The sequence below is a fragment of the Carassius carassius genome, chromosome 46 (genome assembly GCF_963082965.1).
Source record: "Carassius carassius chromosome 46, fCarCar2.1, whole genome shotgun sequence".
In the NCBI taxonomy this organism is placed as follows: domain Eukaryota; kingdom Metazoa; phylum Chordata; class Actinopteri; order Cypriniformes; family Cyprinidae; genus Carassius; species Carassius carassius.
Window position 1 is genome coordinate 9,708,694 of NC_081800.1, and position 12,840 is coordinate 9,721,533.

The window sequence follows — 12,840 nt, forward strand, 5'->3', positions numbered from 1 at the left end:
TATGTCTTTTGTAATGTTTTTACAAAGATGACTCACTTGACAAACTCACCATTTCTTTTCACAAACTAAACGATGGCTGCGTTCCAATCAGCATGATTAATGCTTTCAGAGGGCACTTCGAAGGGAGAATAATTGCGAAGGGCACGCTGCTTTATAGTTTCAAACTGAACTGGTAATAATAATAAAGAAGGCGAATTAGGTAATAAACTTAAACCACAAGTTTAAGTCTTTTTTTGAAATCACTCAAAGTGGATGGTGAAATCTTCTAAAGTAATAGGACATAGTGTCGATAACCTGAATAGAACACACACCAGGTGCAACGCAATCAATGACGTAGACACAGCAAACTGTTCCAATGACACAAGTTTGCGATGCAGTTTGCAAATTTTCTTTTGAACTATGGTTTCGGGAAACACGAATCATTGAACTATACATTTGTAACGATGGAACTTGCGACCATCGTTGGCTAACGATGCTTTTGGGAAACACACCCCTGATCGGCTGAGTAAAACAACAGTAGTTGATGACAAGACAAATCAGAAAAGCTGTGGAAATGAACCCTATAATACAAGTCTGTAAAATCATTAACAACCTCCAGAAAGCTGGGGGTATGCTCTGTCAATCTATAGTCCGCAGGAAAATTTGACACAGAATTACAGAAGCTACACAACAAGATTCAAACCTCTGATCAGCACGAAAAATAGAAAGGCAAGATTCTTCACAAATGTGAGCCAGTAGAGTTTTGGAACTGAATTGATGGACCGATGAGACAAGGATGAACCTTTATCTAAGTGATTGGAAAGCAAAAGTGTGGAGAAAAAAGGGAACTGCAAATGATCCTAAGCATACAACCTCATCTGTAAAGCTTGGTGGAGGTGGTGTCATGGCATGGCTGTCTCTATAACAGGACCTCTTCATTTTAATGATGACTTAATGTATGATGGCAGTAGCAGAATGAATTTATAAGGGAAATATCAAAATCATCTTGGCTACCAATATTCAAGAAAATTCCACCAAACTCATTAGAAAGGACTTCATATTGGATCAGGACAATGAGCCAAAACACCCTGCCAGTTCAGTCAAGGACTTTATCAGGGCAAAGACATGTAAAGTCTTAGATTGCCCAAATCAATCTCCAGATTTAAATTCGATTGAACGTTAATTTCAACATCTTAAGAGGAGACTAAAGACAGCACCAGTTGGAATTGTCAACAGTTGGAATTGGCTGCATTAAGGCTGTAGAAAAGCATTTCAAAGCATAAGACCAAGAGTCTGGTGATGTCTATGGATTATAGACTCACTGCTCTGATTGCATGCAAGGTATCTGCAACTAAATATTAGCTTTTAATATTTTACATCTGCCTTGAATTCAACTGTTCCAATATTTATGCTCACATCAAATAGTGGGGTGAACTCTAAAAGTGCTCTCCTTTTTATTTGGTAAAACGTGTATGTGTCTATTTTTGTAATTTTTGTATAAAGATACAGTAAATATTTAACTGCAAATATATATATTTAATAAAATTTAGTTTTCCTACACCTTTCTTTCTGGATCATTTGCCTCTAAGTGATCATCATAATTAAAGGACAACTAGGCTATATCAGGGAAAAGACATCGGCGCAGAGAAAAGACAAAGCCTGAGATGAAGCCCGTGCATCACTTTCAGGTAGATATGTTCATAATCCTGTGAACTTTTTTAACTATTGACGTTAGTGACATGTTTTAATGTCGGTAATAATTTCACCACCAACAACAATGACACAACTGACTTAATATTCTAGTTTTCATGACTAGTATTATTGAAAATAACGAGGCGATTGGTTTATTAATAATAATCATATCATGCTGGCCAGAAATGCTGCAGCCTCTTTAATTTCTTCAACAAAAACACATGGAGATCTCAACCCTTGCCAAAATTAACCATGGTTTTATTGTAGTAAAACTGCTTAATTTTATTTTGTGTGATTTCTGAATGCTTGAGACTATAAAATCAATCAGACGACTGTATTAATAAGATCATAGCCATAGTTAACTTTCTAGAGCAACTGTTGTAATTTATAAATAATACTATTTAATTACAATTTATTTATGTTATTAAAGTTCTATTTTGACCCCTTATGGTATTTGTATTTTTAGGGAGGGGGCACAACAATACTATTCTGCTTAGGGCACCCATTTGGCTAGCAGCGTTCCTGGTGATCAAAGCATTTGGAAGTGGTTTTGGCACAGTGGACAGGTGCTAAATTCCTGCTGCAAAATGAAATGAGCATCTCCATTAAGCTTGTCAGCAGATGGAAGCATAAAGTGCTCCAAAATCTCCTGGTAGATGGCTGATATATATATAAATTGCCTTGATTTTAATATTGATAAAGCAAGGTTCCATTCATACACAGATTATATTATCATTGAAAACAAATTACATTTTGGTTCACATATTAAATATCTGAGAAGTTAGGGTTTTACTTTAAAAAATAAATCATGTTTCCCATTTAAGATGACCAAAAACTAGTGTCCGCTACATTTCTACGATTCTCCACTATGGGGATTTGGTTTACCAGCATGCCCTCTTCTTACCTTCTTTCTTCCTTGGATGCTTTGTACCATAGTGCTCTGAGATTTATAACTGATTGTAAGTTTTTAACTCATTGTGTTGTCATTGTGAATTATATGAAAGAGGATGGACTCCTTCAGAATTTGGAGAAAAATGCATTGGCATTTGTTGATATATAAGACAATTACGGTCATTAGCTAAATCATCTCTGTTGTTTTATACAAAGGACTTTGTTTGGAAATCATTCATTATGTTCTCAATCACATTATAATCTCTGTGTGCTCTTTGTCAGAACTGAACTTGGTAAAACCTCTTTTAAATATGCTTCCACTACAGATTGGAATCTTCTCCAAAAGTAGATGAAGTTACTAAACTTGGCATCTTATAATTAATTTAAATCCTTATTATGTAATCTAGAGAGCAACTTAACGGTGTGTAATTGTTTTTAACCAGTTATTTGTTGCTTTTGAAATGTATGCTGTAACTACGTTGTTTATTTGTATATGCAAACTGGGCTGCCTATGTTGGTCAGGAATGTTTTCCTGGTTAAATAAACATATTAATAAGTACATCCAAGTGTGTGAAACCAGTCAGACATTACTTTCTTAAAAATTACATAATTAATTACATAAGTTTTTACATAATTACACAATTTTCGTTGCCTTTTCTTCTGCTTGGTGAGCAGAACAGACTTCTTTAAAAATGTTAAAAAAAATTAATGCTAAAAAACTCTTTGACTGGTAGTATATTAAAATGCAGTTTCTAAAGTGCCTAAATGTCAAAATTAGTATATATATGTTTTAAAATTCTAATACTGAGCACAATATTGAATTATTAAGCTGTGACTCTGATATATTTGTGTTGCTGTCTGCATTGCTCCCTCCCTCCCTGTACGATAAATTCATGTGAATATCTGTCTCTGCTCATTTTTTTTTTTTTTATGTAACTTTAAAATTGATACTTATGTCCTTTAGCACATTCTGAATGATGATAATAATGGGGATAATAATGTTTGGTTTGACAGAAACATGGAACAGATGTAAGCTGATTGGTGTAGTGCAGCCCTGACAGTCAAGACTATTCGATTTATGATTTATTTTCTATTAATTATTGAATGACACCATCGGAAATGATCACTTATATTTAGGCATAAATATAAAATAATAATAACAAAACAAACCAAATCAGCCGCCGGGCCACCAGGAATTCTCCCGGTGCTCCCGATCCAGGTCTGGTTCAAAGAAAAGGTGGGTGTCACTTGTTGACAAGAATGCTTCCATGCTGAAAGTGCCCTTTCCATAGTATAAACAAATCATTAATAAGAGTAAGATGTGTAGGTTGGAGTGTGGGCTACAAAGATGAACATGATTGTTTGCATCCATTTGATTACAAAATACATTTGATGATCAATTAAACTGATAAAAAAAGTGAAATTGCAAATAGAATGTGAAATACAATATAAAAAATATACACGTAATTCCAAAAATAATTCCAAAAATGTTGTCTTTTTAGATTGTTTATTTGAAAAATTATATATATATATATATATATATGTTTAAACCTTTTTATAATACAACCCGAATTCCGGAAAAGTTGGGACGTTTTTTAAATTTTAATAAAATGAAAACTAAAAGACTTTCAAATCACATGAGCCAATATTTTATTCACAATAGAACATAGATAACATAGCAAATGTTTAAACTGAGAAAGTTTACAATTTTATGCACAAAATGAGCTCATTTCAATTTTTATTTCTGCTACAGGTCTCAAAATAGTTGGGACGGGGCATGTTTACCATGGTGTAGCATCTCCTTTTCTTTTCAAAACAGTTTGAAGACGTCTGGGCATTGAGGCTATGAGTTGCTGGAGTTTTGCTGTTGGAATTTGGTCCCATTCTTGCCTTATATAGATTTCCAGCTGCTGAAGAGTTTGTGGTCGTCTTTGATGTATTTTTCGTTTAATGATGCGCCAAATGTTCTCTATAGGTGAAAGATCTGGACTGCAGGCAGGCCAGGTTAGCACCCGGACTCTTCTACGACGAAGCCATGCTGTTGTAATAGCTGCAGTATGTGGTTTTGCATTGTCCTGCTGAAATAAACAAGGCCTTCCCTGAAATAGACGTTGTTTGGAGGGAAGCATATGTTGCTCTAAAACCTTTATATACCTTTCAGCATTCACAGAGCCTTCCAAAACATGCAAGCTTCCCATACCGTATGCACTTATGCACCCCCATACCATCAGAGATGCTGGCTTTTGAACTGAACGCTGATAACATGCTGGAAGGTCTCCCTCCTCTTTAGCCCGGAGGACACGGCGTCCGTGATTTCCAACAAGAATGTCAAATTTGGACTCGTCTGACCATAAAACACTATTCCACTTTGAAGTAGTCCATTTTAAATGAGCCTTGGCCCACAGGACACGACGGCGCTTCTGGACCATGTTCACATATGGCTTCCTTTTTGCATGATAGAGCTTTAGTTGGCATCTGCTGATGGCACGGCGGATTGTGTTTACCGACAGTGGTTTCTGAAAGTATTCCTGGGCCCATTTAGTAATGTCATTGACACAATCATGCCGATGAGTGATGCAGTGTCGTCTGAGAGCCCGAAGACCACGGGCATCCAATAAAGGTCTCCGGCCTTGTCCCTTACGCACAGAGATTTCTCCAGTTTCTCTGAATCTTTTGATGATGTTATGCACTGTAGATGATGAGATTTGCAAAGCCTTTGCAATTTGACGTTGAGGAACATTGTTTTTAAAGTTTTCCACAATTTTTTTAGGCAGTCTTTCACAGATTGGAGAGCCTCTGCCCATCTTTACTTCTGAGAGACTCTGCTTCTCTAAGACAAAGCTTTTATAGCTAATCATGTTACAGACCTGATATCAATTAACTTAATTAATAACTAGATGTTCTCCCAGCTGAATCTTTTCAAAACTGCTTGCTTTTTTAGCCATTTGTTGCCCCCGTGCCAACTTTTTTGAGACCTGTAGCAGGCATTAAATTTTAAATGAGCTAATTAAGTGGATAAAAGTGTACAATTTCTCAGTTTAAACATTTGCTACGTTATCTATGTTCTATTGTGAATAAAATATTGGCTCATGTGATTTGAAATTCCTTTAGTTTTTATTTTATTAAAATTTAAAAAACGTCCCAACTTTTCCGGAATTCGGGTTGTAATAAATTGTCAAATAATACATTAATAAATAGACTGTACCTTTATGCAACTTTAATTTCAGTTTGTTGTCTATACTTACAGTGTTTTATTGTCCTACTTTAAAAACGAGTCAATCTAAATATAAATTGAAAGCAACCTATTTTTGTAAATAGAGTCTAATATCTGTCAAAACGGACCAGAGAACAGACAGTATTCTTAAAATTGTATTCATTTTTAAGAGATGTCATTTTATAAAGTATCATTATTTGCAAACGATTCAAGTACCCTTTTACATTTAGCAAAGTGTTTGAATAGTTTTGAATGTCTTACATTGTTGAAAGTTAAAGTTTGAAACGGAAAAGTGTATTCGATATGACGTATAAAGTGAGGAATTTCTATCTGGGCGATACAGTGGAGATTCTCTTTTTGTCCAGGATTCCTCTAACTGCATGAATCATTGTGGTAAAGAAATCCCACACAAAAGGAATCCCCATGGAACAATTGCTCTCAATATTGTCCGTCATGGTTTCAAACGATAGCTTGGAGGCACATGACTTGTTTTGCATATGTCACCTGAAAAACACAACAACAAATGAATTCCTGAAGCACCTTATGCCTGAAGCAGTTACGTGGTCGTTTCTACTTTAAAATGTAATAAATGTAATAGAAAAAAATTCAGTGTATGCAAATATGCACAGTTAACATCAATATTGGCCTTTAATATTGCCAAATGTATTATTAAGTTTAAACAAAAGGAATCGCCGGTGCAGCACAGATGTCTACTGATTAAATTATTTATTAAAGGTGCATAACAAAAAATAAATGACTAACGTTTCGATGTGGTTACATCTTCATCAGAGTCCTTGGAGAGAATGAGCAATGAAGCCATTAATAAGGATCATCAACAGGTGTGATTAAGGGGGCGTTGGCCACCCAAAACAAATACATCCCTCTGAACCAAGGTGTCACACTCATAAAACAATCATTAAAGGGCAAGTGCCCACATTATCACAAAGATCACAATACAATGGGAGTAAAAATATATTAATCTTAAACACTGTATTTTAATATGCTTAGGTGTTTAAAGGAAGCATGTTAAACTCAATTCATCATTTAGACCTAGAGGTTCTCGAGTGTTAAGTGTATGTATCCAAAACGCTTCCCCCGCTTCCTTTTGTTTGAATTGTTTTGTCCTGCCCTGGTTGCACCAGTTTGTCTGTGGATTACAGAAGCGCAGAGAACTCTCTTTTCTATCGAGTATTATTAAGTTTATCTTTGCAAACACATAGGTTGATTTATGTGTATAGGTTTGAATATTTCATATATTTATTCCATATTTCACAAGCACAAATCCCCTGACCACAGTAAATATGTAGATTTAATTCGATTTTATCTTCCTGAAACATTTATTATTGTCTTTAATCTGTATGTTCTTCAAAAAGGGAATGTGTGTTTTTTTGTTATATTTGTTTTTTGGCTTAAATATGAAGCAAAATCTTATAAAAGCTCCATATTCAAATAATCTTTTTTTTTTTTTTTGGTTCAACTGTCTTCACACAACAAACACATAACAATACAATAAAATCGCATAACATGTAAAATACAATGGATTGCAAAAGAAGTTCTTCTCAATTCGAGTCTACTTCTATACTGCTTTTGTCAATGCATAAGGTACAGCGATGGAGAAATAATGAGCAAAAATGTCTTTATAAAGAACACTTGAGCGCATTTGTCCTGGAGCATCATGACTGTCAGCACAGCATTGTAGTTGCTCTTTGTTCTTCAGTGGGCTTTGTGTGCGACTGTCTGTCACTCACTAATCATGGAGAAAAAAAGGCCCATTCCCTCACCTGAATAGTCACTGTGTCATTAAATCATGGAAAAACAGAACAGGCACAAGCACCGCTGCTGTTTGTCTCATGCAAATTTGTCGTGTAGGAAAGCGGTAGGTGGATTACGTCAGGAGAAATCCTCAGTTGCATCCTGATCAAGGTATAAAAAGTCAGTCTGAAGCACAATATAGCAATACTACTACTCTGCTTTACAGGACAGAAGCTGTACAAGAGTGACACTGAACAAGTGAAGAATGAATATCTCTGCTCTGTTGGTGAGTCAATCTAGCAAACAGTGACTGTTGTATAGTTTGGCGTATACTGTATGAGTGTCCACTAACTTGTGCTGTTTGAAACAGGTGTTTATTTCTGCTGTCGTGTCTGTTTACTGCTATTATGAACTGCCCTGCTCTGACTGCAATCAACCATGTTCTCCTGAACTCTTGAGAAATGCCACAGAACAATTACTCGAGTACATGAGCTTTGAAGACTGCAGACAGAACAAACACATTTCTAAATTAGCCAATCCTACTTGGGAGTGCAAGTAAGTGTTCCTACAATTACTTCAGTTATTTTTATGCTAGTAACATTTCTTATGTGTAGTGATATTAGATGAGAGATGGGATTTGAGGACTCAAAGTACAAAGTGTTTATATGGAAGACCACTCTTATTTGCTTTTTTGGTTCATTATTATTATTTAATTAACAGCTTTATAAAGGTTATTTTACATTTTATTTAATGTCATTTTAAACATTTATTTATTTATTTATATTACTTAATAAAGGTACTTTGGGCGTGCTTATGCATGCAGCTGGTTCATGTTGATGAGATTAATATGGCTTCACTTAAAATGCTGACTCTTATCAGCTGAACTCTTTTGAGGTTGAAAGTGTATTAACAGTATTTGTTTGTCAATAGACATTCCATAGCATTTAAAGGGCTGTTTAAGATTGAGAATTTAATGGTGATAAAGGATACAATGTGTGACAGTGCTCCAAAACTTATGAGTCTTTTTTCTTTTTTTTTCCACAGACAAAGCAATTCGGGTTTGGAATTAAACCCGGACGTCTTTAATGCCACATGTGGAAATTGCAGAGATCAAAATTTCAAGGCAGTACCAATTTTGCAAAATATCAACATGGTTTTCAGACAGGTCTGCCCGAACAGAACTGACTATTTTTTAGAAGTAAAACCAGTCACAATCTCATTAGGCTGTACATGTGCAAAATCACCTCACTAAATAATGCCTGCATGCACTTGTGATAAGCTCGGTAATATGTATTCCATCATGTATTCTTTTATTTTTCAGTTGTAAAAGCCAAATATAATGAATATCTATAAAGATCAGTGCTATGGATTATTTGTTGTGTTTTTGACAAAAATGCTCTTAAATGTTTTTTTACAATGCATGTTTGTAAAAACTTTCTCAAAACCATGTATATACAATTATGCATTTATTTGTGCTATATTAATCTTCTTATAGAAGTTAATAAAACTTGTTCAAATAAACAAAATTGTTCCTTTTTTGTGTGTATGATATTCTAAACAGTACATGAATTTGACATGAGCACATTCAGATGCCATACTATGTCACATATAGTTATATCCATTATAGTTCATCCCAACGTATGAATGTAGAGTCATGTTTCATGTATTTGTTTCATATTTTATAACTGGGTTATCTAGTTCTTATCAGAATTATTGACACCCTTATTAAATATGAGCAGAGAAGGCTGTGAAAATACAGGGATTTTTTAAAATCTTGCATTCAGAAAATTCACAAAGAAATCTAACTTTAGACTGAATTAAAAAAAGGGGTGGGGGGGGGGTGTCACATTATGAATTAAATGTTTTCTTCAGTACACACTGGCCACAATAACTAGCACTCCTTGAAATCCTTATAAATAGTATCTCTAAAATATATTCCTGTTCATACTAACAGGCTCAATAACTTTATACTTAAATGTGAACAGTTTTGGACATTTAATTGAATGCTATTGGCAATTAAAAAAAACACACTAGAGATTAAATTCATATTAAATGTAATTAACTGAACTTTAGAGTGTTTTTGACCCACTTAAGGCTTTATAAAAAAAATATATGCAATTTCATAATTACTTTTATTGCCTTTTATTGCCTTACTTTTATTAAAATATGGTTAAAGTATACAGCTGAATGTACTGATAAGCATTTGGTAAACTACTGTAAAATATAACTGTATTTTTTCTTCTTCTTGTGAGACAGTGTAGAGTGAAAGGATTGCAGGAGTGAGAGAGATTATGTTGTGATCAAGCATGCTTTCATCTATGTCCCTCGGTCCAACACTTTATTTTCTGCTGAAACTTGTATTTCATGTATTTTAATGGATTTGTAATTACACATTTGTAATGGTGAAGCTGAAATTGAGTACATTTCAAATATATTGACTTTAAAAGTAACATCAAATAACACATCAAAATAAGTCTACTTAGCACAACAAAAGATTAATAAAACAATGATTTCAAATGTACTATTAATTTGACATTATTACAGAGTGCATTTTTTAAAGTGTATTTATGTATGGGTAGTGAATCAGCTCAAAGCGGAAATATGATTAATCAATTATAACTAGTTATGATTAAATATAAATATTTAGATCCACTGTAAGTATTTACTTGACATCGCAGTGTCAGCCGTCTGTCAGTTCTAAGAACGTTACTTTCCTGTTTAAGGAAAACAACTTTCTCACTGTTCAATACTACTCAGAGCATGTAGCTAAAATCTGCATGATTAGGGACTCCAGTTATGAACAAACAATGAACAACCTCAAGTGTGATAAAAGTTAGACTTTATTAACTACATAAACACTTGAACTAGTCTAACATACACACATACAGTTGGCAAAGGAAGAGGGGTTAAAGCTTAAGCAGTAAAGAGAAGAGAAATAAAGACATGACATAAAGACATCTACAGCCTGAAGGAAACATCAGTTGTAAAAAGGTGAAAATTATACTTATTGTATCAGTTATAAGAGTAAGTTTAATACTTGCACGTCTTATCTGTCTGAAAGGGAGTCCTGATGCAATCTGTAGTCTTAAGCTGATTTTTGCTGAAGTTTGTTAATGAAAAGAACCAATTTAAGTCAGAGGATCTTGAAGTGGAAAGACTAGCCTCGTACAAGCTTAGGTTGGGTTTTTGAGGACTCTTAGCACTGCATCTTGCCCTAGAGTTTATGCATCTCAAAAAACCTTCTCTGATCTGATGATCAGTGATCTATAAAGTGAGTGAGCCAATGAGGAAATGGTAGCTTAGGAGGGAAAGTTTATGACCCTTTGACCTCAGGCATGGTCATGGTTTTTGATTGGATGTTGATGAAGAAACTTAAAGATTCTGGTAACACTAATACCTTCCATAGGTATCAACATATAATATAAACAAACATTTAGACCATTATAAAATGCACCCGAAAGATACCAAACATGGCATACCTGTGACCTCTGTTAACAACAGTATGCGATTCTAAATTGTTAAAATGTTAATTTAAAAGAGTTTGTATCAATAAGTGAAACACTATAAGAGGAAAATTAATGAAATGGGGAAAATTGGGAACATGTTTCTACATTTCTCAAGTGGTTATATCTAGAGGGAGATAGAATTAGGATGGATTGTATAGTACAAGGGCACATTTGTCGGTTTCAATGTGAATTTAGAGTGAAAACTGTACAATCTTATCTTGATGTCTGTCATTGTTACCATGGAAACCAGAAGCCTGGTTACTAAACCACCTCATTGATTACATATGTTAAGAAACATGAAAGTGTACACTATTTAAGTACACTTCAGAGGCCTTTTACAAGTGCATGTCAATAAATTAGAATGTCGTGGAAAAGTTCATTTATTTCAGTAATTCAATTTAAATTGTGAAACTTGTGCATTAAATAAATTCAGTGCACACAGACTGAAGTAGTTTAAGTTTTTGGTTCTTTTAATTGTGATGGTTTTGGCTCATATTTAACAAAAACTCACCAATTCACTATCTCTTCAAATTTTAATTTTAATTTGTAAAATTATTTGGCCTTCTGGAAAGTACGTTCACTTACTGTACATGTACTCAATACTTGGTAGGGGCTCCTTTTGCTTTAATTACTGCCTCAATTCGGCGTGGCATGGAGGTGGTCAGTTTGTGGCACTGCTGAGGTGGTCTGGAAGCCCAGGTTTCTTTGACAGTGGCCTTCAGCTCATCTGCATTTTTTGGTCTTTTGTTTCTCATTTTCCTCTTGACAATACCCCACAGATTCTCTACGGGGTTCAGGTCTGGTGAGTTTGCTGGCCAGTCAAGCACACCAACACCATGGACATTTAACCAACTTTTGGTGATTTTGGCAGTGTGGGCAGGTGCCAAATCCTGCTGGAAAATTTAAATCAGCATCTTCAAAAAGCTGGTCAGCAGAAGGAAGCATGAAGTGCTCCAAAATTTCTTGGTAAACGGGTGCAGTGACTTTGGTTTTCAAAAAACACAAGGGACCAACATAACCCCAGGTATTTATTCAATACAGTGGCTAAATTAACGAAAAATAAAGCCTCAACAAGTCTTGACATTTCCCAACACCACAGCAGTAATGACTTTATGAACTACTTTGCTTCTAAAATCGATACTATTAGAGATAAAATTGCAACCATTCAGCCGTCAGCTACAGTATCACATCAGACAGTGCACTATAGACCCCCTGAGGAACAGTTCCACTCATTCTCTACCATAGGAGAGGAAGAATTGTATAAACTTGTTAAATCATCTAAACCAACAACATGTATGTTAGACCCTATACCATCTAAGCTCCTAAAAGAGGTGCTTCCAGAAGTCATAGATCCTCTTCTGACTATTATTAATTCCTCATTGTCATTAGGATATGTCCCCAAAACCTTCAAACTGGCTGTTATTAAGCCTCTCATCAAAAAACCACAACTTGACCCCAAAGATACTAGAAAAGGTGGTATCTACACAAATATATTCCTTCTTAGAGAAAAATGGTATATGTGAGAATTTCCAGTCAGGATTTAGACCGTATCATAGTACTGAGACTGCTCTCCTTAGAGTTACAAATGATCTGCTCTTATCATCTGATCGTGGGTGTATCTCTCTATTAGTTTTATTGGATCTTAGTGCTGCGTTTGACACAATTGACCACAACATTCTTTTGCATAGACTTGAACACTTTGTTGGCATCAGTGGAAGTGCATTAGCATGGTTTAAATCGTACTTATATGACCGCCATCAGTTCGTAGCAGTGAATGAAGATGTATCCTATCGATCACAAGTGCAG

At 34.9% G+C, this 12,840-nt stretch overlaps 1 long non-coding RNA gene across 1 annotated transcript; it reads left to right on the forward strand.

Annotated features, from left to right (window-relative positions):
* Positions 1-1,564: 1,564 nt before the first annotated feature.
* LOC132129689 (uncharacterized) lies at positions 1,565-9,043 on the forward strand. The gene is made up of 4 exons (XR_009428561.1): positions 1,565-1,667; positions 7,755-7,814; positions 7,899-8,083; positions 8,573-9,043. It is a non-coding gene; the product is annotated as an uncharacterized LOC132129689 (long non-coding RNA).
* The last annotated feature ends 3,797 nt before the right edge of the window (positions 9,044-12,840 follow it).